A 27,171-nucleotide genomic window follows, 5' to 3' on the forward strand; every position below is an offset into this window, starting at 1 on the left:
AGAGGCAGGAGGGTGACCGGAAAATTCCGCAAAATGAGGACAACCTTAAGAGGACAGTAAATCAGCCTCTGTATTGACCTGTCAACCCCACTTCCTGCGTGGGTTAACAACTGCCCCCGTGCGAAGCCTTTAGCCCTTGGTACCAAACTATGTCCTCAGGTGACGCCATACCGTCACAAAATCTTGTCACACCACAGCAGCAAGTCTAATTACCTCCTGCATGGCTCAATCAATGAAGCAAGACTGGACCTAGTGTGAGCAAGGGACTTATTGACCATTATCCTAAAGTATCACACTGTCTGCTTCTTAACAGTCCCTAACTCCGTATGGCCATTTGGCTCACGTCACATGACACCCCAACACCACACTCTGGAGTCCAGCGGGGGAATTTGGTGTGGCTGCAATCGATGTCAATCGGCACACACATTTCTGTTCGTTTTCCATCCATCCATCCATTTTCTACCGCCTGTCCCTTTTGGGGTCGCGGGGGGTGCTGGAGCCTATCTCAGCTGCATTCGGGCGGAAGGCCGGGTACACCCTGGACAAGTCGCCACCTCATCACAGGGCCAACACGATAGACAGACAACATTCACACTCACATTCACACACTAAGGCCAATTTAGTGTTGCCAATCAACCTATCCCCAGGTGCATGTCTTTGGAGGTGGGAGGAAGTGGGAGCACCCGGAGGGAACCCACGCAGTCACGGGAGAACATGCAAACTCCACACAGAAAGATCCCGAGCCCGGGATTGAACCCAGGACTACTCAGGACTTCGTATTGTGAGGCACATGCACTAACCCCTCTTCCACCGTGCTGCCTATTTTCATGTCTGTTAGTTTTCCAATACTTTTCACTTGCATTTATTCAGATCTGAGAGGACTAAATATATTGCAGTTTGTGATACTTCAACACACTGTGCAACACACTGTGCATTAATATGCACAGCTGCAAAAGAGCTGGATTAAAAATTCTGCATATTCAAAGATAAAACTGCTCATTTTGAATAAACAATTATTGTGGCCGCAGTCTGCAGTTGTGAAAAGTGATTCAGATATTTCATTTACATATTTAGGTAAGAAAAAAGAGGCTCAGAACGATGGAATAACCTCTCAGTGTGATGCAGTGCCATTGTTCATCATCTCAAACTACAACCACATTCACAACCATAGTGTTAAAACATATTATCTTTGTAAAAGCAATTCTTCATGGAGATCCTTAGAGTGTGTATATGCAGAATATATGCTGATTATCAGAATGCCCACGAGAAAGGGAAGAGGAGATGCAAATGATTTATGAAGACTAAACTACTCTGCGGCCGCTCTTTTGCATGTATATTTAGCACATTTGAAATATGCGCGCAAACTGGCACAGTTAGGCAAAAATGGCTGTGAGAAAGGAGGCAAACGCGCTGCAAAGACAGACGATTGAGATAGAGAATATTCCGTCCGTGTGCGACTGTCAGAAAAAAAATAGACATATTATCTATTCAGCAATGACGTTTTATAATTTTATAGCTGCTGATTGACTGAACTGCACTTTTTATTATGAGAGAACACACGTCTTATTTTTTTTTTTAGATTTTAATGATGATTAAAAAACGCTTGCAAGATGCGACTAATGGGAATCACCGTTGTAGCCTTCAAAGCCCTCTAACACAACATCAAAACCCTCCATTTTATATACACGCTGAAAAACTATATATAATGTAATAACAGACACAATCATAACAATATGGTATATGGACAATATTTACCGTATTTTGGTTATTTTATGCACAGCCGGAACTAATTATTCTGCACAATTATTTCCGTTTCCATACCAGCGCACTTCCGACTTCCTGCAACAAAAATGTTCCTACTCTGGAAGTGAAACGCAAGTGTGTTTTATTATCATGGTAGACAACGAAGACGACTACTTTTGGACACATGAGGATTCACAACCTTATCTTTTTGAAACTAAATATATGGAGGATGAACTGCTGCTTCGAGAAGCAAGCACGAAGAAGAGGCTGAAACGTTAGAGCAGACGGAAGCCGAAAGAGTGCAACATGGTCACGCTGCAAATCTGGGACTTTGAGCCAACCTATGCCAAATGAATTTATGTTTACCCAAATCAACTGGACACATCCCCAGCAAGCTGGACCCAACGGACAACTGTCCATCGAGTAAGTCACTATAGATCATGATACATGCAGCACATCATCGTGCTGTCAAGCTAGATGTGTACAAACAAAACATGAAATGTGGGCTAAAACTTCACAGATGCTGTAATATGATTGTTCATGTTTTTCAATCAGTACAAAGTGTTCTATCACAGTGTTGTGCATTACAAACTTAAACGCATTTTGTGCTGACATAGAAGCTAGCTTATCTCTTCCCGTAGTTAGCTTTTACGGCTAATACCGTAGCACGTCGATGTGTTAGTACGTTAGAAAAATAGTTCCTCCGTGTTTGCTCTCACAATAACTGACACTACAGCTTGGTTATTATACAGGTTGCGGAACGTAAATGAAGTTATGTTGACAGTTTTTGAATGCATTTTGATAGTGATTTAGAGGTAGAATTGATTGTTCCCATTAGCTGCATTGCTATCCACCAAGAACGAGCCAATTTCTATATGTTAGAATGCGAAAACATTTTTAAAAAACTTTTGCCTTCTTGTGTCTCATGAGGATTGTGAATGATAGGCAAATATCCAAAACAATTTCCCCTTTAAGGGGCTGGTTAAAATAAATTAAAATGTTTTGGTGACTTGTGTTTAGAGTCTTTTTTATGGTGTTCCCTTTTTCATGTAGGTGATATATTATCATAATAAGACATCTGCTTCATGAACAAACTTGTTGCAATATGCATTTTTTTGCAGCGAGTCTGATCCTGCATAAAAATAGGTTTGAACGTATACAAGAAGTCAAGAAGAAACTGACCAGCATGTCCTGCAACAAACTAGCCACTTAAGCACATTCCATTCAGATGAAATGACTATAATCTGAATGAGGATAAAGGGGAAACACATATTAATAATGTTAATCCTCCCTAAGAGACTTTTCCATCCCCTACTGTTTGTTTCTTTCTGGTAATATTTTAAAATTGCTACGGGGAGTTCCAGGCTATTGTAGCTCATTGTCTTGTGTTTCATGTTTGTCTGTTGAACACCTAAAATATGTATTAACACACTGCTTCCAGGAAAAAGAAACACTTTTTTTTACCGGTCTTTTTTGTGAGCCCCACAGTGCATTGTAATAGACTTATTAGGTGATTGTAAAAGTGTCTCTGTCTCTGCGTGCCCTCTTTTCTCTCCTCGTTCGCAGCTATCCATGATGTCATGAATAGGTGTTGCTAGATATTATGAGGAACCCCCCCTTAGGTGGAGGCCCTGCTGCTTTACCTCCAAACACAAATACTGAATTGGAAGTGAGGTAGACAGATTTGGTTATAGATAACACCAAATCCATCATGCAAACTGCTCTTAGTCCAAACAGATGTCTTAAATTAAAACAACTCTCTTCTGCAAATGACTCACAGGTCCAAAAATCTATGTAAAAGTCAAGTTGAAAAAAAATGACAGCACCTGACTAGAACTTCAAAGCTAGTCTCAAGAGGTAGGGGAAAAATCCTGGGAGTTTTATAGTTTCCCATAAAAAAGCCCAGGGTTTATATAGGAGTAAACCTGAGACTGCCTGCTCCAGCATCAGCTATAATTCACTATAGTCTGACTGGCCAGGACTATGGTCTTAGCAGAGTTAAAAATGGCCTGCTCCAGTGCCTGTAGCTTCGTCTACAACATCAAACGCTTATACCTGTAAAGCAGCACTTGCACCACCTCTGCCTTGGCTGTGACCCCAGGCAGCCGGGGGCAGCTTGGGAGTCAGGGAGGATGATCAGTGAGATGGGCCCCGCATGCTCGCTAGTCTAGAACCTGCAACTACTAAGGCAACATGAAAAAAATGATCAAACTCCCCAAAAATGATTCTCCTTTGGAAAATGTGCAAATATAGTTTGGACACAGTTAAATGAATCCCCTGACACCAACCCACTACCCACAGCTCTCATTCACATGTGCACACTCACATAATGCACAAGACAGACAGAGCCAGTGTCTGTTTCGTATGAATCTGCAATAAGGCCCCTAGTTGATAAATCACCTCCAACTGGAGTGCAGGAATTTACCAGCTTAATGAAAAAGTCATGTTAGGCTGGAAGGAGTTGTTCTGCATGGCTCCGGGCTTTCCAATCACTCCATGGCGGCCCCAACAGAAGAGGTTCTCTGGAGCATAGTGGGTGGGGGGCAGTGGCACTGGTCATTGGTATGGTAAAATGTATTGTGTATGTTAATATAATAATTAGTAGCCTGATCCGCCCTGCCATCAATCAAATGATATGCACAATGTAAGATAAGTTTATAGTATAACTAGGTTCCTATAATAAGGAAAGTGCTACTGCTAATGCCATCCATCCATCCATCCATCTTCTTCCGCTTATCCGAGGTCGGGTCGCGGGGGCAGCAGCCTAAGCAGGGAAGCCCAGACTTCCCTCTCCCCAGCCACTTCGTCCAGCTCTTCCTGTGGGACCCCGAGGCGTTCCCAGGCCAGCCGGGAGACATAGTCTTCCCAACGTGTCCTGGGTCTTCCCCGCGGCCTCCTACCGGTCGGACGTGCCCTAAACACCTCCCTAGGGAGGCGTTCGGGTGGCATCCTAACCAGATGCCCGAACCACCTCATCTGGCTCCTCTCGATGTGAAGGAGCAGCGGCTTTACTTTGAGCTCCCCCCGGATGGCAGAGCTTCTCACCCTATCTCTAAGGGAGAGCCCCGCCACCCGGCGGAGGAAACTCATTTCGGCCGCGTGTACCCGTGATCTTGTCCTTTCGGTCATAACCCAAAGCTCATGACCATAGGTGAGGATGGGAACGTAGATCGACCGGTAAATTGAGAGCTTTGCCTTCCGGCTCAGCTCCTTCTTCACCACAACGGATCGATACAGCGTCCGCATTACTGAAGACGCCGCACCGATCCGCCTGTCGATCTCACGATCCACTCTTCCCTCACTGCTAATGCATTATATTAAAAGTATGAACATGTCAGAATTATTTGGCCAATGCGGATAGAATAATATAATAACAGTGTCTGATATTATTACAAACAAACATTCAATAATAATTAGTGAGGTTGTGATGCCGGATGACTAGGAATCAGACGCATTACCCCATCGGATCTAGAAATGTTAAAACCGCACAAATCAGAAGTAGGATAACATTTCTTGGAAGTTTGACAAAGAGTGTTTTAGAATGGCAGCCTATAGAGCTCTGAAAATAACCTTCTCAGAAAAGGTTAGGTAGTCCTAGTCATTCTATGTACCACAGCTCAGCAGGTTACGTAACATAATATGTCCTCTAAAATCAAAGGCAGGTTCGAGGGGATTAATTACCTTTACATGGTAGAATATTTTCTTGCTCTCGTGAGGTGCTCTTTAGCGCTTTAGTTTATACTGTTCAAAAGTTTAAAAAGACTAGGACAGTTTGTCAGAGCTTTCTTACGATAGAGCACCTTCTTTCTTTCTATGGAGGTTAAGGCAGTTGCTCTGCTTTTTCAGGTAAAAGAGGGAAGGTGGGGCAGTGTGGGCATCACCCCAGCCTCCCTCTCACATCTCCACAGTGCACCTTGCCCTTTGAGTGGGCATCACACGCTTGTTTCAGTTCCACCACCCACCTGGAGTACCGCATACATCTGCATTTCCATCCACTTAAATGTGCAAGTAAAAGTGCACCTTTAACACAAAACCGTGGGGTTGCTGAGCGTGTTCGACTATCACAAGAAGGAGGTGGGTATTACTGGAAGGGTGGATGAGAGACGGAGAGACGGTAATTCCAGAGAATGGCTCCCGATGGAGCTTTATAATACAGCACGCGCACACAACAAACACACATAAAAGTATAGACAGAACAAGCATCAATATGTACACACACACACACACACATACAGACTTGTGCGTGTGCACAAAACCACATGCCATTAAGTTCATAGTCTAATTTCTACCATTAAATTTGGCAGTGCTGTTAATACAAAATTAATGCATTAAAACAGATGACTATCTCTGCGCTAAATAGCAATCAATTGTAAGGGAGCTGCCAAATGTCCTCTGTTAGAGAGCCAGAGAGGCTCTGCTTTGCTATTGCTGTGCAATTGTCCTTTACCCTCTTTCTAAAGGTGGCTGAATACAACTGACAGATGCACTAAAACACTCACATATCTGTATTCTAATTCAGCCAAGTGGCAGTCACACTTGAAATGTATTCACGCTGAAAGGATCAAATCTGCCTGTTGGGCTTTTTAAAAAATGCTGTGGTAAGTCTGACTCTAGGAATAGAAATGTCTTTGAGGTTTATGTAGTTTCCTGGTGCATCTAAAAGTACTTCAGAAAAAATGTTGGCACACCTGATGCCACATTGCCCAATGTTCTAAATCAGGATTATAATGAATATGAGTTATGTTGAAATAATTAAAAACAACATTATGGGTGAAACATATGACACGCAGCTATCACATTGGTACTCAATGTGACTCATTTCCCACAAGTCCACACTTCGGGATTCCCCTGGAATGAAGGCAGGTTATTTAGCGAAGCAAAGCAGAGCTTGGCCCGGGATTCCAGGTCTGCCAGCAGCACGAACAACAACTCAAAACCGCAGAGGCCCTGCTGGGTGCCAAGTGTGGTGGCTGCTTTGAATTAGTCCCAGCAAGCTGCAACATGCCTCAAAGATAGCTTATGGCGGTAAAGAGAGTGTGTATTCCAGGGCTGAAGTGGCTGCATAAAGCTTCATGTATCTCATTCGACACTCTTGTCTTTTCTCTTCCTTTTACTCCCTTGAACACTTGTCATCCCTCCACCGTATCATGGTCGTTTTTCATAAAAGCGCTTCCTCTTCTTGCGTGTGCATGTTCCATCACGGCCAGTGAATTAAAACAAGCCCCAAATGAATCTTTGGGAATTGGGAGGGAACTAAAATGAACCTCGAGGCAGTGAAGTAAAGATGAATGTTTGTATATGTTCACAGAAAGGATGCGTTGAAACAAATTATTGGAGGGCAGGAAGGGTTTTGAAGCTACTTGTGCACCCACACACACCACTTTTACTTACTTCAACGTTAAATAAAGCAATATTTATTGAATTCTGTTTGAATGAGTAAGATGCTAGAAAGTAAACAATGGGAACATAATTGCAGATGGAAGGAAATCAATACAGGCAGTCATTTGGGTCATGCTGATTGTTTACATTGGTGAGTCTGTGTGTTTACATTAATGTAGTGGGTGCATATGTAAGGTAAATTAAGAGGAGTGTGTATGTGCTGTGACAAGGAGGTAAGTAATACACCCGTCCATACGCACACACAAAACACCAGTTGGGTAATCCCTCCTTCAATAATGACCCTGGATTCAAAACAATGGCTCTCAATCACATGATCAATGTGTCCACATAATTCATGTGCAAGTCAGTGTCTCTGAGAGGCCATGAGGAGGATAAACATGCACGCCGTGTTGAGATCAATGCCCCTGTGTGGTGATAACGAGCCTGAGCCTATGCCCACAGGAGCCCCTCACCGCCATCCAGGGTCTCGCTCATTAGGAACATTTGGATAAGCATGGACATACATACATAATGTGCACTTGCAATTGGATCCATACATAAGCATTTCTCCACTTCATAATGAGCGAGGCTTTGCTTTTATAACACGCCACAACATACAGGAAATGATGTCAATCCTCGAATAAAGTGAAAAGAGAAAGCAAATTATCAGCAAGCTGTTGCCCTTCTCTCGAGGTAGCTAATTACAAGCTTAACCTCCCGATGCTTTATGAAATCCACGCTGGGAAGAGCCTGGCAAAATTGCAGTACAATGAGTCTGCCTGCAGGGGGCAAGAGCAAGGTGGAGACAGCGGGGGCACCCAAACAATGATTGTAGACAACAGGACCGTTGGCATGGTACCATCTGGAAGGTGAACGGGACAAATCGGGACATGCCCAACTCATTTGCAGCAATTCTGAAACAACTTCCTTTCAGAATAGTGGCAGAGATAATTACTGTTCCAAAATATAGACACTGGGAGGGGTTTCTTAATAACAAAATACACTGCAGGTTTTGTGGGAATGTGCACAATACAATCCATTGCCAGCACCCCCCGCACCCCCGAAAGGGACAAACGGTAGAAAATGGATGGATGGAAAACGTACCAACACTTTTAACTCGTCCAATATCTTTACAACAAGATGATTGCACCCATTTGCTAGTGATAGTATTACTGTACACTTAACACCACTCCCTTTCTTCTGGCTATGAAGTTGGGCCAGCAGACATAATTTCAACATGAATAACATTTAGTGCCGCTAGCAAGTGTGGCACTTCCTGTTTTGGAGAATGTTTGTAATGATAATGACCTGGATTGTGCTCGCCTGTAGGCACAATAAGCTAGGACTTTAAACATAGTAGTTACCGGTAAGTCCATCTTTGAATTTACTCGGGATGTAACGGTATTGTTTCAAAATCATCACAATAATGCCGTGACGTTTGACGGCATGACAAGAAAACTTAGTGAGTGTGTTTTTTTTCTGGCACTTTTGCATTGGCCAGTCTAAAAATAAACTACATCTACATGGGGGACGGCGTGGCGCGGATGGGAGAGTGGCTGTGCCAGCAACCCAGCTTCTACCAACCTAGTCACGTCCAAGACACTTCACCCTTGCTCCTGATGGGTCGTGGTTAGCGCCTTGTATAGCAGCTCCTGCCATCAGTGTGTGAATGTGTGTGTGAATGGGTGAATGTGGAAATAGTGTCAACGCACTTTGAGTGCCTTGAAGGTAGAAAAGCGCTATACAAGTATAACCCGTTTACCATTTATCTCCCATAATCCTCTGTGCAGCGCAGAACTGTAAGGCATGGAACGCAGTACAGATAAAAGGAGATGGTGATCGGACTCGATCATTGTTTGTTATGGACATTTCCCTTAACATTTAATTAGTCATTCCATAACATTTTGAGTTATGTTGCTAACAGACAAACAAACCCGGGAGAAAACATAACCTCTTGGCGGAGGTCTGCGTACTAAAGTGCTACCTTCGTCTCGAGCGTTTTCCAAGGCGACACAGAGCGGGAAACGGTGCACTGCCGTGGAGGAAAAGTGTGCACGGACTCTGCACACCCGCGCGAAATATGAGAAGCTACTTGATAAACCCTCACCCGTAAAAGACATTTGAAGCCAGCGAAGCTAAATATCAAATTTTAAGGTATTTAACGTATTAAAATTTAAATTGTCAAATATTTGCTTGAAACGGTGGATGATTCTGCATAATTCTTTGCACTTAAAATAGTAATAAATATGACTATAACATTTGAGCATTATGTTTGTCTTCAATTACAGTAAGTGTGTTTATCCTAAACATTTCTGATACTTCATTTTATACACTATGGAATGTTTACCAAGTCTTGTTTTTTTTGGGGGGACATATGCCACAATAATATCGTACCGTGAGATTTTGATATCGTTACATCCCGAGAATTTAATATCTGTGATTTATATGTAGTTGCAATGTGTCAAGAACTAATCACATCTCTTTGTGTTTGAACCTTTGCTGATTACCAGGACTTGGATGACTGATCTGATTAATTAAGACTTTTAAGAACACAATTATATATATATATATATATATATATATATATATATATATATATATATATATATATACATATATATATATATATATATATATATATATATATATATATATATATATATATATATACATATATATATATTAGGGCTGTCAACTTTAACACGTCAACCCGTGTGATTAATAAAAGTAAAGTATCGCGTTATCAAATCTAAATGAAGATTAACCACATCCAGGTAACAAGGGACAGCGTGGCAAAGTTGGTAGAGTGGCCGTGCCAGCAATCGGAGTGTTGCTGGTTACTGGAGTTCAATCCCCACCTTCTACCATCCTAGTCACGTCCGTTGTGTCCTTGGGCAAGACACTTCACCCCTTGCTCCTGATGGCTGCTGGTTAGCGCCTTGCATGGCAGCTCCCGCCATCAGTGTGTGAATGTGTGTGTGAATGGGTGAATGTGGAAATACTGTCAAAGCGCTTTGAGTACCTTGAAGGTAGAAAAGCGCTATACAAGTCATTTAATTATCTTAACCCGGAAGATGAGCGCATTTGTTACACGGTCGGTGATTGCGAGGAGGGGCGGCCCTTTTCGCTTCAAAACAGAACTTTGGACGAAACTAAGGTAACTTGTTGGTATTGCAGCGACAAACGTTTTTATCATCGGCACATATCAAGTTTAAAATACCATCTTAAAGCAAAACACGTACTCGAGGATGGAGCCGATAGTGTTGTCAAACCTCTTGGCGACTTCTTTTGTAAACAGCTACTAGCAGCTACTAGTGACTTTTCCCGGTGATATTGGAGACTTTTTTGTGTCTTGGAGACTCTGAGGCGAAAGCAAGTAGCGGTCACCGTCCTCAGCGAGCAGTGACGGCTGCTGCCAGTCAGCTGGTGCTCTGCTCGCCGCCGATAGCTACAAGCTAGCATTTAGCTACATTGACAAGAAGCAGAGGAGAACGCTACGCTGGCAAAGTCTACAGAGTCAATGTTGTCAACAAGAGTAGTACAGTTAAGTTAAACATAATGTATGCCTTTGCCAAACAGACAGCCACCACATGCAGGACATCTAACAACCTTGAAGACCAAGTCCTCCAAGAATATGTCATTCATACCACCACAGCTGATCTGTCGTACAATACCTTGGAGAGGCGCAATTATATCAAGGATAAACAACTGTGCTACACACACAAGAGCTTAAAGATGCAACTAAGGGCTGAATGTGAATACATTTTGCTTCCTGGAGAACGTTGGACATCTTTAAGTAATCACAAGGAGCTAGGGTCGCATAGTACCAAAAAAAAAAACAGATCAGCATTGTCATCTGAAAAAGGTAAACAAACTTGTTTGTTTAAACAACTGTTTAAGCTAAAGAAGAGTAAATGGTGCACTATGTTGCGTTGTTTATGAGTGAATTTACTATATTATCGGTGAGTAACTGTACCTTGTTTGCAAGATTATTGCAAACTGCAAAGACTTTCAAAATTTGCAGTTAATTTTTCTATACTCATTTTCACCAAGTTTTGAGCAAATCAATGACCTGCAGTTCAGTAAAACATTTAAAAAACGTTCCTGTATAAAATTCTGACTACCAAATTACAATTTGTATTTTCTTCAGAAAAATTTATTTACGGTATGCAAGCAAATAATAACCTGTGATTAATCATGATTAATCACAGGTTTAGAGTGTGATTAATCTGATTATATATATATATATATATAGATATCCATCCATCCATCCATCCATCCATCCATCCATTTTCTACCGCTTATTCCCTTCGGGGGCGCGGGGGGCGCTGAAGCCTATCTCAGCTACAATCGGGCGGAAGGCGGCGTACACCCTGGACAAGTCGCCACCTCATCGCAGGGCCAACACAGATAGACAGACAACATTCACACTCACATTCACACACTAGGGCCAATTTAGTGTTGCCAATCAACCTATCCCCAGGTGCATGTCTTTGGAGGTGGGAGGAAGCCGGAGTACCCGGAGGGAACCCACGCAGTCACGGGGAGGACATGCAAACTCCACACAGAAAGATCCCGAGGCCGGGATTGAACTCACGACTACTCAGGACCTTCGTATTGTGAGGCAGACGCACTAACCCCTGTTCCACCGCGCTGCCCATATATATATATAGATATATATATATATATTTTTTATATATATATATATATATATATATATATATATATATATATATATATATATATATATATATATATATATATATGGCCAGCCTGTACCCACCCACTCTGTGCCCTATATAAACCATGGTATGTGAATGCTCCCATTAAAATCTCCTGATGATTGAGGGAACCCCCCTCATGAAACAGGCCTGTAGAGATGAAATAGTCTTGTGATTTTTTTTCCCACACATACATATATTGCGCTCTACTACGGTATCGAGCACTATTTTTTGGATAACCTTATTAAGACATATACTCCGCTCCAAATTGACATTTGTTGAGCACTGTACGACGATCAGAAATGGAAAAATTCAACATCGACTACTCCACGAAGAACATTCCCATACCCGCGCAGAATGACTACAAGCTAAGGCTCATAGAAAAGACGGAACACTTCCTAAGAAGGATGCGGTGGAAAGCACATTTTTTCCTCCACCCTGAAACAAAAGGAACGCAAAAGAAAACTTACGGATTCAAATCTACCAAGAACCCACCCACAGTTGAGGAACTAAAGGATTTTGAGAACGACATGCTCAAAATGATACAATCAGTCAAATTCAAGCCAATTCGCAACCCACTCCTCACCAAGCTGAAAAATGACAAGGAGCGCATCAAGAAAGTAAACAACCTCATCATAGCTGCCGATAAAACCACAAACTTCTACAGAATGGACATACCAGAACATCACACCTTACTGGACAGAAGCATCACCAAATCATACAAAAAAGCACAACCCAACACCTTACAGAACATCCACCTGGAAAATAAAAGGATCGCGGCTGAACTGGACATTGAGGACAGGGTGGACGCCACAGCCAACAAGGAAGCCTTCATCACATTGAAGGACCACAAACCCAACTTCGCAAATAACCCAACATGCCGACTAATAAACCCAACTAAATCTGAAATAGGAAAAATCAGCAAAATAATCCTGGACAGAGTCAACACAAAAATCAAGGACAAAACACCACTCAACCAATGGAGAAATACAGCAGCAGTAATCAAATGGTTCAACAACATCCAAGACAAACAACAGCACAACTTTATCTCCTTTGATATCGAAGAATTTTACCCTTCCATCACGCAAGACCTACTGACTCAAGCACTAGACTTCGCCTCAGACTACGACTCAATCACAGGCAACGAAAGAAACATCATCATCCACGCAAAAAACTCCATTCTCATCCACAACAGTACACCATGGCAAAAAAAGAACAATGCAACATTTGACGTCACTATGGGAAGTTTTGACGGAGCAGAAACGTGTGAACTCGTTGGGAGTTTCCTCCTCTCCCAGCTCGCTAGCCTCAATCTGAACCTTGGTATTTACCGTGATGACGGACTGGCAGTGTGTCGCGCCTCGCCAAGGAGCAGCGAGAATACCAAGAAGCGCATATGCCAAATTTTCAAAGAGAACGGCCTACGGATCACGATTGAAGCCAACAAGCAAACCGTCAACTTCCTTGACGTCACTTTCAACCTGAGAAATAACAGCTACCAACCATTCACGAAACCCAACACAACACTCCAATACGTGCACCATGACAGCAACCACCCACCCACCACCACGAAAAGAATACCTACCGGAATTAATAAAAGGCTATCGATGCTGTCATCTAGCAAAGCTGAATTTGACCAAGCAAACCCCCGTACCAAAAAGCCCTTGATGAAAGCGGATACAATTTCACCCTCACCTATGAACCCACGCCAGGAAACCAACCAAAAAAGAACAGAAAACGAAACGACATCATCTGGTACAACCCCCCATACAGCAAAAACGTCTCAACTAACATTGGACACAAATTCCTCAATCTGATTGACAAACACTTTCCCAAAGACAACACCCTAAGAAAAGTATTCAACAAGAACAACATTAAATTGAGCTACAGCTGTATGAACAATATATGACAAATTATCTCAAACCACAACAAAACAATTGCAAATGAGCCGTCGGCCCCCGGACAGAGCGACTCCAAAACCAACAAAGGCTGCAACTGTCGAAATAAACCTGATTGCCCTCTCAACGGGGGGTGCTTACAAACATCAGTTGTCTACCAATCTAAGGTAACACGCAAGGACATTAACACATCCGACACATATGTAGGATTAACCGAGGGAGAGTTCAAAACCAGATGGAACAATCACAAGGCTTCTTTCAGGAACCAAAACCTGCGGAATACCACAGAACTCAGCAAACACATTTGGGACCTCAAAGACAATAATGTTGAATATTCAATAACATGGCAAATTCTTGCATCCAGCACACCTTACAATAGTGGTAATAAAAGATGCAACCTATGCTTGAAAGAGAAACTGTTTATTATTTACCGTCCAGACCTGTCATCCCTCAACAAGCGCAGCGAAATTGTAACAGCATGCCGCCACAGACGGAAACACCTCCTAGGTAACACATGAGCCAATCACCACGCCCCTACGCCAGCCTGTACCCACCCACTCTGTGCCCTATATAAACCATGGTATGTGAATGCTCCCATTAAAATCTCCTGATGATTGAGGGAACCCCCCTCATGAAACAGGCCTGTAGAGATGAAATAGTCTTGTGATTTTTTTTTCCCACACATACATATATATATATATATATATATATATATATATATATATATATATATATATATATATATATATATATATATATATATACAGTATATAGTATTTCTTTTTTGAGGGGACTGTCAACGCTAACGCGCTAACACATGTGATTAATAAAAAATGTTGCGTTATAATAATGGAATCAAAATTAATGTCACTATTTGTCATGACCACACATAAACCCGGAAGTCGGTGCCTATTGTTACACGGTACAAAAATGTGTGGTGAGAGGCGGCCAATTTCGCTTTAAAACACATAAAACTGAGGTAATTTGTCCGCTTTGCAGCGAAAAACTTTCTCACCATTGGCGCACACCACATTTGAAATAGTATCTTAAAGCAAAGCACAGCATTAAATTAATTTTGAGAAAATAAGGCCTTAAATGGCATAAAAAAGCATTGAATGCGATGTTCTAAGGCAACATTTTTTTATACAATTGCAGGACTACACTGATAATCAATCGACCGGTAAATGAAAATGAACTCAATAACTTTGCAGTTATCGATTTATTGCTACGTCTGTCTGTGTGTTTCTTTTCTTCGGCTGCGGCTTTCAAACTGCATGAAGCGGTCCGGTTGGGCTTACAAGTGTGATAAGCGCTGCCTCTACACGGCAAATGAAACAGTTCTGGGGCCCCAAACTTTGGTGACTGTAGGCGTGTAGTCTTTAACTGTGCCATCATGTCATGTTCATTAGGAAGCTGAGCTTGTTTATTACACGACTCCCTCTGCCGTCTTCAGCTCAACACACATGAGCAGCTAACTTGGCTCTGGTGAAGCACCTCACGTGACCTACGGTGGCTTAGAATGGACAACCAAAACAATTCTCACAATAGACACATGTTATTTTCTGACATTCCTGAAGTAAATGGATAAGAGTTCCTTCAACTGCCTGACACTTTATACATAACTTGCTCCCTACTGTACCCATTTTAAATAACTGAGGGGGTGTAAAATACAATCTATTTAATATGTTGAATTGACTCAGCCTATTTCTAATGCATCTAAAAGATGCAAATATCATTCTATGTCTTTTTCTTTTTTAAAGGAAAAGTAAATGCGTGGGGGAAATACTGCACTATGTAAAGTTGTTTATGGATGTGTTTACTATCTGTACTTTGTTTGCTATATTATTCAAAAGGTGCTCTTAATTCTTACTATACTTACTGTCATAAAGTTTTAAGCAAATTAATGACTTTCAGTTCAGTAAAACGTTTAAAATGTGCCTTGATTACATTCTGACAGCAAAATTGCATTTGTGTCCAAATATTGGGGTATTTTCTTAAGCAAATTTTAAATATGCAAGCAAGTAATAACCTGTGATTAATCATGATTATTCACAGCTCAAGAGTGTGACTAATTTGATATACATATCAAATTAGATATACATATCAAATTAGTATTGTATGTGTATATATATATACACATACATACATACATATATACATACATACATACATACATACATACATAAATATATATACATACATACTTACATATATATATATATATATATATATATATATATATATATATATATATATATATATATATATATATATATATATATGTGTGTGTGTGTGTGTGCATCTTTAAATACACATTAAAGGTTACCTATGATGATTTTCATATTTTCTGACTTATGAATGTTGTTACAATATTGGATACTCGTGTTAAACTGTGTAAAAGCATCAAATCATAAGGTTCAGCATTTTGGCGTGAGCTTACAAGCAGTTTTGGATACTTCTGCCTGCAGGGTTTGGCGGTCTAGTACGTTGTGATGTCACAGCAGGGTGGATATACTTATTTGGACATTATGTAAAGCTATCAGTCAGAGGGGGAGTAGCTTATATGAAACCAGATGAGTTTGAGGAGACACAAAAGAAAGTAGGATAGAGAAATATTTTCATCTAATCTCGTCATGCGCATAATAACACCAACATGTGATGGTAGTGATACATTGTGATACTTTTGGCGAGTGGGGCGTGGTTTGATTTGCAATCTGGCAACGACTCCACCAACAAACATCTTACAGACTAACCAAAAAAAAATGGGTTGCAAGAGTGACTGTGGGGCAAAATGTATGCACAATTTACACAAACGCAAATTCAATTATTATTTAAACCACAAGGAAATTTTTTGGCGCTGTGATGAGGTGACGACTTGTCCAGGGTGTACTCTGCCTTCCGCCCAAGGGCAGCTGGGATAAAGCGGTAAATAATGGATGGAAGAATGGAAGTGTTTTACAAGTAGATTCAAATCATCATAAGTCCCCTATGATATTGATCCAACACACTGTAGTGTGTTTTGGAAATTGTAATGGCTTGGTCACCCTGTTCAATCTACTTTGCAGGTTTAATTATTATATTCATGTTAGCATTTAAAATAGCTAGCGATTAGCGGCTCTAGATGCCACATGGCGATGTAACAATAACAATAATAAGGTAGCTTCATGAACAGTTTAGTGAAAAACACAACTTTATACAAGATATAGGTCTGGGTCCCTGCTCCATCTATATCAGTTTGCGGGTCTTTGGCCTAGATAATGTTGAAGACTCCTGCTTCAGACCAATTAAATGCATTTTTTTGTCTGATTTAAGTTTGGTACATGTAAATGAAAAATACAGCAGTAGTGATAAAAGGATTTTGTGAGTTTGAGAATAAAGGGTGTTAGATTAAGGCACAGGCAAACAACACTTGAAATGATTAATGCAGTCAATTTGAATTAAATGCAGAGCAGCAACATGACCCAAACACAATTAGTCAGGGAGAAGAAACATCTCATGGACATGAATGCAGATTCATTGCTACAAGTTGCTCGGCCAGTCAGCAAAAACAAATGAAAAGGATTGGTTTAATCTCTTTGTGAGGAAAGAGCCATATTGCACGTCCAATTCCTATAGTTGACTGGTTAGCATGACCCGAAAAACCCTCTGGGGAAACCAGGAGCCATGATTACAAATTGGCCCGTGTTCTTTGCTTTGTAGCCAGCTTGTATTCGTTGAGCTCCTGTTCCTTGTTTTTGCCAACACAACGGTAGAAAGGAGACACAGAATACTGCCTCCTCGGGCTCATATTATCTCGCTTTCACCCCCAGTGTCCTTGGTTTGGTAGTGTAAATATTTCATTACTACTTAATTGGTTGTTGCTTCAGGTTACGCAATAAGGCTGTGCGAGCTGTAACGCTGTATGTTTTCTAACTATCCTGTATCCCGATTTATGTAAAATTCATAGCAAAGTGTAAAGAGGAGACGAGGCGCACACTGGCTACAAACAATCTTATTAAGAACAGTGATTATGTTCTTCCATAATGTCAATATTTAACTCTCGTCTCATGCAGCTACCTTTATTAGAAGCATTGCCGTGACAAAAGCAACACGGCCTCTGAGAGGCGCCTCTTCTTAAAATGAAAATTAATGAGTGGGGTTGAGTGGAGGTGAAAGCACAGAGTGGGTCTATATGTGGGCTTATTTGCATGGAGCATGAAGTGCTCACTTGGAGTGAAAACAGCAGCTGAGGGTTCTTCATACAATTCGTACACCAAACACCCACCAGCTCCATTGGTCAGCACTTCTCTACTGGGAAAACACAAAGCTGCAACTTGGATGAGAGGACACCTCACAGTGCACTTAGTTACTTAAATCCATGAATTAAACATAAAAGTGGGAATACATTACTAAATGTTTTTACTGTTACAAAAATGTTTAGGGAAACACGACCATGTACTCAATCCCCACACTTTGGCCTGTTCTGGCCTGTACATATGGGCTTCTCTACACATAGTAAAACATCCATCCATCCCATCCGTTTTCTACCGCGTGTCCCTTTCGGGGTCGCCGGGGGGTGCTGGAGCCTATTTCAGCTGCATTAGGGCACAAGGCGGTGTACACCCTGGACAAGTAGCCACCTCATCACAGGGCCATCACAGATAGACAGACAACATTCACACACTAGGGCCAATTTAGTGTTGCCAATCAACCTATCCCTGGGTGCATGTCTTTGGAGGTGGGAGGAAGCCGGAGTACCCACGCAGTCACAGAAAGAACATGCAAACTCCACACAGAAGGACCCCGAGCCCGAGGATCGAACACAGGACCTTCTTATTGTGAGGCACATGCACTAACCCCTGTGTCACCGTGCTGCCCTATACATATATACAAAACTAAATCACCATCTATTCTATACAAAGTACAATTATATGATACTAACCTCCACAATGTATCCAAGTACTGTAAGTATCCTCTAGTTGTTCGTATTACTGTACAAATACATGCACCATTAAAGTTGGTCAAGGTTCCAATGATAAGGTTGGCTACAACTTTTTGAATGACATGAATTAGAATCTTTGAGGAAAGACTTTCATTAAAACGGATGCACAAGACAGCATTTTTGGCCCATATTAAGATCTCAAGTAGACAAGTGAAATGTGCTTATGATCTAAATAATCCTAGGTTATTTGTATAAAAACGGCCTGTGCCATTGAATGTGGCAGTCAATCAAATGAGTACGTTAGAACGTGTTTTTTTAAACCAGAGGCCCATCGTTGGGCCGCGAGCGCCTCCTAGAGGGCCGCCAAAAAATATCTGTTTTTCAGCTGTGGTCCGTATGGGCCAAAGCGCTACTAAGTTGTAATACACTTTTCCAACAGTTGTGGCAGTAATGACAATATCAAACAAACAGAAGAAGTCTGGAGCTGAAGTCATAGAGAGGTTTTTTAGCGCCAATATTGTGACTAAAGTAGTGACAACTGTGATTCATTTGTACTTTCATTTCATTGGCAGTTTAGTTAAGAAACCTACGTATCATTGTTATTATTTATTATTAGTTTAGTTAGAATGTATTCATTTTAACACTGCATAATTGGAGGTAAATGTATGTTTAATATTTTTTTTATGAGTCCTTTCTTTAGCAGTATATTTGATTAGTATTTATTTTTGTAGTCAGCCTGACGTAAGCCTTGTTAATACTCTTAGTGATTAACACATGGTTTCATATCATTTGACCACAGGGTTTCCCCTTAATATATTTGATTGTGGCGGTGCACCATGGCAACATATTAGCTGCCACACCTTAAAAATGAGTGGGTTTTACGTAAAAACAAAATAAAGTAATATAATGTATTGCACGGTCCAGAAGATGACATACAAAGTCTGACACTCTTTTTAAGTTTTATTGCCAATCTTATACTAACAAGGGGCCCAATTCCAACAAGTATGTCCTCAGTGCACACACGTCTATGCGTTTCACTCCGAGACACATGATACTTCCTCATTCTCCTTTGACACGGTTTGTGCTCAGACCATCAATCAATCAAAGTTTACTTATATAGCCCTTAATCACAAATGTCTCAAAGGGCTGCACAAGCCACAACGACATCCTCGGCTCAAATCTTACATGAGGGCAAGAAAAAGTCAACCCAATGGGAACAACGAGAAACCTTGGACGGGATCGCAGATGTGGAGATCCCCCCTGGGTGACCGGTGCAATGGGTGCCAAGTGTATACGGTTAATAATGTGAGAGTCCAGTCCATAGTGGGGCCAGCCAGACCATGGGAAAAATTAACATTATAACATACTAACATACACATTAACACCAGCAGGTAGTTAAAGTATATATATTTATATATATATATATATATATATATATATATATATATATATATATATATATATATATATATATATATATCGTTCAGTTTTTGTGCACTATTGACTAGTGATGCACCTAAAATTTGGAAGGAAAAATATGTACTTTGATCACCGGAACGGTCCTGTCAAAAATTGGATATTGTGATGACGTAAGCCATATGCACTTGTCTGAATCGGAGGCAGCATGTCCGCGATATGGACGTACTTTAATGTATCCGAGATAAACCCGCGGACAGCGATCTTCAAAATGTTGGTTTACACTGGCGGCTTTTAAAGAGAGAAAGGCTTTCAGCAGCGTAAAACAAGTGTGACGTCAGACTCTCTACAGCTCAAGTCTCTTGACACGGGTAGAGTCTGCAATAACACCAAAAGTAGATGCTTTATTTGTTGCCAGTCATTTTTAATTAGGAAAGAGTGTCTAAAAGGGGCGGCGTGGCGCAGTGGAAGAGTGGCCGTGCGCGACCCGAGGGTCCCTGGTTCAATCCCCACCTAGTACCAACCTCGTCATGTCCGTTGTGTCCTGAGCAAGACACTTCACCCTTGCTCCTGATGGGTGCTGGTTAGCGCCTTGCATGGCAGCTCCCTCCATCAGTGTGTGAATGTGTGTGTGAATGGGTAAATGTGGAAGTAGTGTCAAAGCGCTTTGAGTACCTTGAAGGTAGAAAAGCGCTATACAAGTACAACCCATTTATCATTTATTAAAGGATTGGAAACATTTCTAGAAAACAAACTATTTTTTAGAAATATTGATACAAAAAGCAGCAACAACTGAAAAATAGAGCAAAACGATATTATATAAGAAAAAAATATATGTTAATACTAGGGTTGTAAAGTATACCGGTACTAGTACAGTATCGTGGTACTAATGAATCAAAAACAGTACTACGGTACCGGTTCGCCATATTTTTTTTTTTACAGGCATGATGGCGAGTCGACGTCACGTCGTGACATTGCTGGTTTTACGAGCAGAGGAGCATGTTCGGCAGCGCACAATCACAGAGTACTTACAAGCAGGCACGGTGTGTAGACAGAAAAGGGAGAATGGATGCATTTTGGCTTAAAAACTAACGATAACGGTGAAGCTATAACACTGAAACGCTCACAGGAAGAGGTGCTTTAAAACATGGCTAGCGAGTTAGCAGCTAATGTCCACCCGCAATCGGCAGTGTTGTAGCTTCTTTTAAATCACTAATCCTCGCCTCCATGGCGACAAATAAAGTACGTTTCTTACAAGTATCATCCCTGCATGACGAGGAATAGCTCAACATGCTTTACTACACACTGTGTGACGCTATGATAGCTCACCGGCGTCACAATGTAAACAAATGCCATGGGTGGATCTACACCTGACATCCACTGTAATGATACCAAGTACAAGAGCGTATCTAGTCGATACTACTATGATTACATCAATATTTGTTATCGTCACAAAATCTTTTTTCTTTTTTTTAAAAATTCATATTATATTCATAAACTCAGGAAATACTTCCCTGGACACATGAGAACTTAAATTATGACCAATGTAACTACTTGGTATCGGATCGATACCTAAATTTGTGGTATTATCCAAAACTAATGTAAAGTATCCAAACAACAGAAGAATAAGTGATTATTACATTTTAACAGAAGTATAGATAGAACATGTTGAAACTGAAAATAACCAGATATTAACAGTAAATGAACAAGTAGATAAATAATACATTTGTCCTTAATAATTTTGACAAAATAATAGAATGGGGAATGACAATATGTTACTGCATATGTCAGCAGACAAATTAGGAGCCTTTGTTTGCTAACTTACTATAAGTTGTCCAGTATGCTCACTATTTTATTTAAGGACAAAATTGTTCTTTGATTGCAACAAGAAACGTATGTTTTATGTACCCTAAGATTTTTGGTTAAAACAAAGCTAATAACGCCATTTTTTGTGGTACCCTTTATTTAGAAAAGTATCGAAATACATTTCGGTATCGGTACCGGTACCAAAACATTGGTATCGAGACTACCCTAGTTAATACTATACAACATTTGTTTTAAATGTATGTAAACACTTTTGTTGCCTTTTTAAAGAAAACATATTTATCATAGCAAATAATGTGATGTCATTTTTACTACGCCCCTACCACAGGTATCTTGGCAATCTAGGGGAAACCCTGGACAAGGTTTATCCTGTTGAACTGTAAGTAGGTTAGATATAATTATAAAATACGATTTAAATCAAGACTAAGATTACTAATTCAGTGTTAATATTTGAGAGGGCACTCAATATATAGTGGAAAAGTTGGGCCTCGAAGTCAAAAAGGTTAAGAACCCCTGTGTTAGAACATTCTTTCATTTGGTACAGTACAGTGGCACCTCCGCTTACGAGTTTAATTGGTGTACTTGTAACCCAATACACTCCTATGTCAATCAATGTTACCCGAAATTAATTTAAAATCAATTAGTCTGTTCTGGGACCCCCGAATCTCCACTATTTTAACATGTAACACATTTTTAATAAGAAAAACTATATATATATATATATATATATATTTTATATTATATCAAACACAAAACCATAGAATGTATTATGAACAACTGCAGTACAGTAGTTTTATTAAGGAAGGTTGCAATAATGGACAAGATTTAGTTTGAAGAGCAGACTTAATGAAATGTGCTGCACAGTGGCCTAGTGGTTTGCATGTAGTCCACTTAATCAGAAGAACAGGTTCAAATCTCCGTTTGGCCATGTCTTTGTAAAGTGTGCATGTTCTCCCAGTGCATGCTTCAGTTTGACCCATCACCCTTAATCACCCCCTGGGAGGGGAGGGGAGCAGTGGGCAGCAGCGGTGGCCGCACCCGGGAATCATTTTGGTGATTTAACCCCCAATTCCAATCCTTGATGCTGAGTGCCAAGCAGGGAGGTAATGGGTCCCATTTTTATATTCTTTGGTATGACTTGGACGGGGTTTGAACTCACAACCTACCGATCTCAGGGCGGACACTCTAACCACTAGGCCACATTGCAGTCTGACATTGTAGTCAATAAGACTGGCTCGACATGCACATGCATCCTTCGCTGTTGCCATTTCTAAAAAAACGTAGCGTACCATTTTAACAGATATCTGTCAGTAGACTGCATATGGAAGCGATAAAAACTACAACATGGATGACGGAGAGAAGACGCAGTCAACATGGATGATGGAGAGAAAACGCAGTCAAAGTGGAGGCACGTAAATAAGACCGCACACAAAACGGTGCATTCTAAAGAGACAGTAATAAAGCGCTTGAAGATGGTCTGTAAAACTAACCTGACTCTCGCCAGATCCTTGTAGTTTAACAGAACTTGGTTTGAAATTGTTGAACGTTCGGGAGAGACCACTCGTCCCATTTCCTTCACCACCAGTGGAGCGATTTGGTAAATCAAGCTCTTGCCAAACCTGGTCGGAAGAAGAGCCAAAACATCCTTGCCACCAATAAATGCCTTCAAAACCGTTCTCTGTTCATCTTTTAAATAATTAATATTTGATAGATTCGACAAAACAGTTGCAATAACAGAATCAATGTCAGCATACGACTCCTCGCTGCGTGCCGCCATTGTTGTTTGAATCAAACAGTGGCTTTGGCGCTACGTCACATCTATGAAATCCCACCCGGCGATCCTGATTGGTTCATTATTTTTTGCTATCTTGAAGGAGTTTGCATTGCCCTCGATCCCAGATCCTTGTGTGGAGCTCAGCAAACTACAAAGATCTGGCGAGAGTCAGGTTACTGTAAAACATAATCAATGCAACATTTTGACAAAAAAACGCCATTACATGTTATGTAGACCACAAGGAAATGGCTATATGTAGAAAAACAATCATAATATGATCCCATTCAAGCAGTATATATTCTGTGTGCAGCTTTATGATAGAGCAGGTCTCCCACTTTTGTTTGTTTGACGGATACTTTTAGAAAAAGAAAGGCGGGATATTTGTTTTATTAACATGACTGGCAACATTTCATATGTGCTCTATTTATGAAGCAGATTGCCACTCAAACAGTGTGGTCATTATATTATGGCAATATGTTGTTAAATAGAAGCATACTGTATGAATTCAAAAAACTTATAAATATACAAAGAGTAAATATTATTTGACCCTTCAGCGAGTTACTTTATCACCTTGTTACCTGTTAGACAGCTGTAGTGTCACTATAACAGTGGTTCTTAACCTGGGTTCGATCGAACCCTAGGGGTTCGGTGAGTCGGCCTCAGGGGTTCGGCGGAGGTCAAAACACACCTGACTCATCGTGTAAATACAAACTTCTCCCTATCGGCGTATTACGGATACGGCAACAGCTGAATGGTTTGCAGGTGTGTCATTTGTTGTGAGTTTATGCACTGTGTTGGTTTTGTTGTTTGAACAAGGTGATGTTCATGCACAGTTGATTTTATGCACCAGTAAAAAAAACATGGTAACACTTTAGTATGGGGAACATATTCACCATTAATTAGTTGCTTATTAACATGCAAATTAGTAACATATTGGCTCTTAACTAGTCATTATTAAGTACTTACTAATGCCTTATTCGGCATGGCCTTATTATAACCCTAACCCTCTATGACCCTAACCCTAACCAAATAAATTAAGTCTTTATTACTTAGAATATGTTCCCCTATTGGCCAAATAACTCTAAATTAAGTCTTTGTTACTTAGAATATGTTCCCCATACTAAAGTGTTACCAAAAACATATAACTTTGTCTTGAATTTGAAAAAAAAAAACATTTAATTTTTCACTAAAGAAGGGTTCAGTGAATGCGCATATGAAACTGGTGGGGTTCGGTACCTCCAACAAGGTTAAGAACCACTGCACTATAATAAAGCTGGACAATATATGTTTATGATCAGCAACTTAAATACACAACTAGTGTTTGAAAACAAAACACAATTATTATTGCAATAATAAGAGAAAAAATGTGTTGAATGACACTTAATACTATTAAGTTAGCATGTACTTCATTGACATTATAGCCACATGTAGCTTCCCTGTCAGACAAGTACGATCTCCGAAGTTCCCCAATTGTTCCTTATAAACAGAACAAATGCCAGAGCAGTAAAAGCTTACATTTAGAGTCTGATTACTAGGCAGATATTTCTAGCCAGCTACTTGCCACCAAGATGAGGCAGAGTGACAGCAGCCAAGGCAGAATGATCAGATGCCAGAAAAGATGATTGGTAGTGAGTTTGACAGGTGAACGATCAGATTCACTGGCATCCACTGGTTTAGCCTATGGCAGACTGTTGTGAAGCTGTTGTCCTTCTAAAAAAATCTATTGATATTTTACAGACTATTTTTAGTTTCCGTGGTCATAAAACTATGGGACAAAGTGACCCCTTGACAGCTCAGTACCGAAAGTGTACTTTTGTTTCTAAATGTGGACAATGTTGTTTTTCAAGACACAAATGAGCAACCCTATTCACGTTCAAAGTCTTGCTAGCTATTACAGTAGTTAATGCTAGCAAGTAAGACTCACAACAGTTAGCTGAGAGACAGCTCATATCCCAAAAAATAAATAAAACGGTACTCTTAAGCTGAGGTATCACTGTATACTTTGTTGAGGTAGAATGTCCTTTATGTATTTGAAGTGAATTGATCATGCAAAGTCAGGTGCAATGATAATCTTTCCGCAAGAAGAATGAAATCAACATAAATACAGTTCTTAGCCTTTGCTTTGTAACCCAACACACTCCAGCAAGAGTGAGTTGCCTCAGAGACTTGAATATGCATCTTCTTCAGAGAAACAAGGAAACGGGACTCTATCCCAATCGAAGGGCTGGGTACACCGTGGACTGATAACCTGTTTGTCACAGGGATATTGTTTAAAATGAGCTTAATATTCATGTTTTGGGTCTGTGGGGAGGAGCTGGAGTACCTGGAGAGAACCCACACAAGCACAGGGAGAACATGTACAATCCTCAGGGAAAGGCTTAAGCAGGGATTTAAGCACATCATATTTTTTGCTGTGGGGCAACACTGCTAAACACTCGACCACTTTGCTGCAAAACGTGGGAACAATTTAGATTATATATTCACCTTTTGACCCATACCTACAGGGAGGAAGTATACTCGAGTTGACAAACGGGGCTCTAGAAGTCCCACCCGTCTTTCCGATGAGCATTACAGACCCTAATACATATGAGCTGTGTGTGCCAATGCACATATACAAGGAAATTATTTTGGGTCTACTTATTAGCTGTATAATTTCACTTTCCGTAGGAAAGAAACACAAGTCTTCATTGCTCAGGATGATCAATACAAGATCAATAAACCAAACCCTCATCATTCCCACCGCGGTGTAATTGCTGCTGAAATGCAGTTGTCATCACTAAAAAATCAAACATGCCTGACTAATTGAAGGAGGCAATGGGTCCCATTTTCATAGTCTTTGGTATGACTCGGCCGTGGTTTGAACTCACAACCTACCGCCCTGAGATCGGTAGGTGGGGACGGCGCGGCGCCGTTGGGAGAGTGGCCGTGCGAGCAACCTGAGGGTTCCTGGTTCGATCCCCACCTTCTACCAACCTAGTCACGCTCGTTGTGTCCTTGAGCAGGACACTACACCCTTGCACCTGATGGGTTGTGGTTAGCGCCTTGCATGGCAGCTCCCGCCATCAGTGTGTGAGAATGTGTGTGTGAATGGGTGAATGTGGAAATAGTGTCAAAGCGCTTTGAGCACCTTGAAAGTAGAAAAGCGCTATACATGTATAACAAGTATAACCCATTTACCAAAGACTATGAAAATGGGACCCATTACCTCTCTGCTTGGCACTCAGCATCAAGGGTTAGAATTGGGGGTTGAATCACCAAAAATGATTCCTGGGCGTGGCCACCGCTGCTGCTCACTGCTCCCCTCACCTCCCAGGAGGTGACTAATGGGATGCGTCAAATGCAGAGGTTGATTTCACCACACCAAGTGTGTGTGACAATCATTGGTACTTTAACTTTTTTTAAACTTTTGCTCACAACTTAGTCAATCAGCAGGGCCTCCCAAAATAACTGGTATCACGAACATTCATTATGCCGGCTACTTCATTTACGCTTTAC

The 27,171-nt window shown here is 40.9% G+C and overlaps 1 protein-coding gene across 6 annotated transcripts in view; it reads right to left on the reverse strand.

Annotated features, from left to right (window-relative positions):
• Nucleotides 1-27,171, reverse strand: part of zfhx3b (zinc finger homeobox 3b) — a 435,085-nt gene that overhangs the window by 116,599 nt on the left and 291,315 nt on the right. The window lies entirely within an intron of this gene.

Source organism: Nerophis lumbriciformis, linkage group LG06 (assembly GCF_033978685.3).
Source record: "Nerophis lumbriciformis linkage group LG06, RoL_Nlum_v2.1, whole genome shotgun sequence".
NCBI classification, from domain to species: Eukaryota; Metazoa; Chordata; class Actinopteri; order Syngnathiformes; family Syngnathidae; genus Nerophis; species Nerophis lumbriciformis.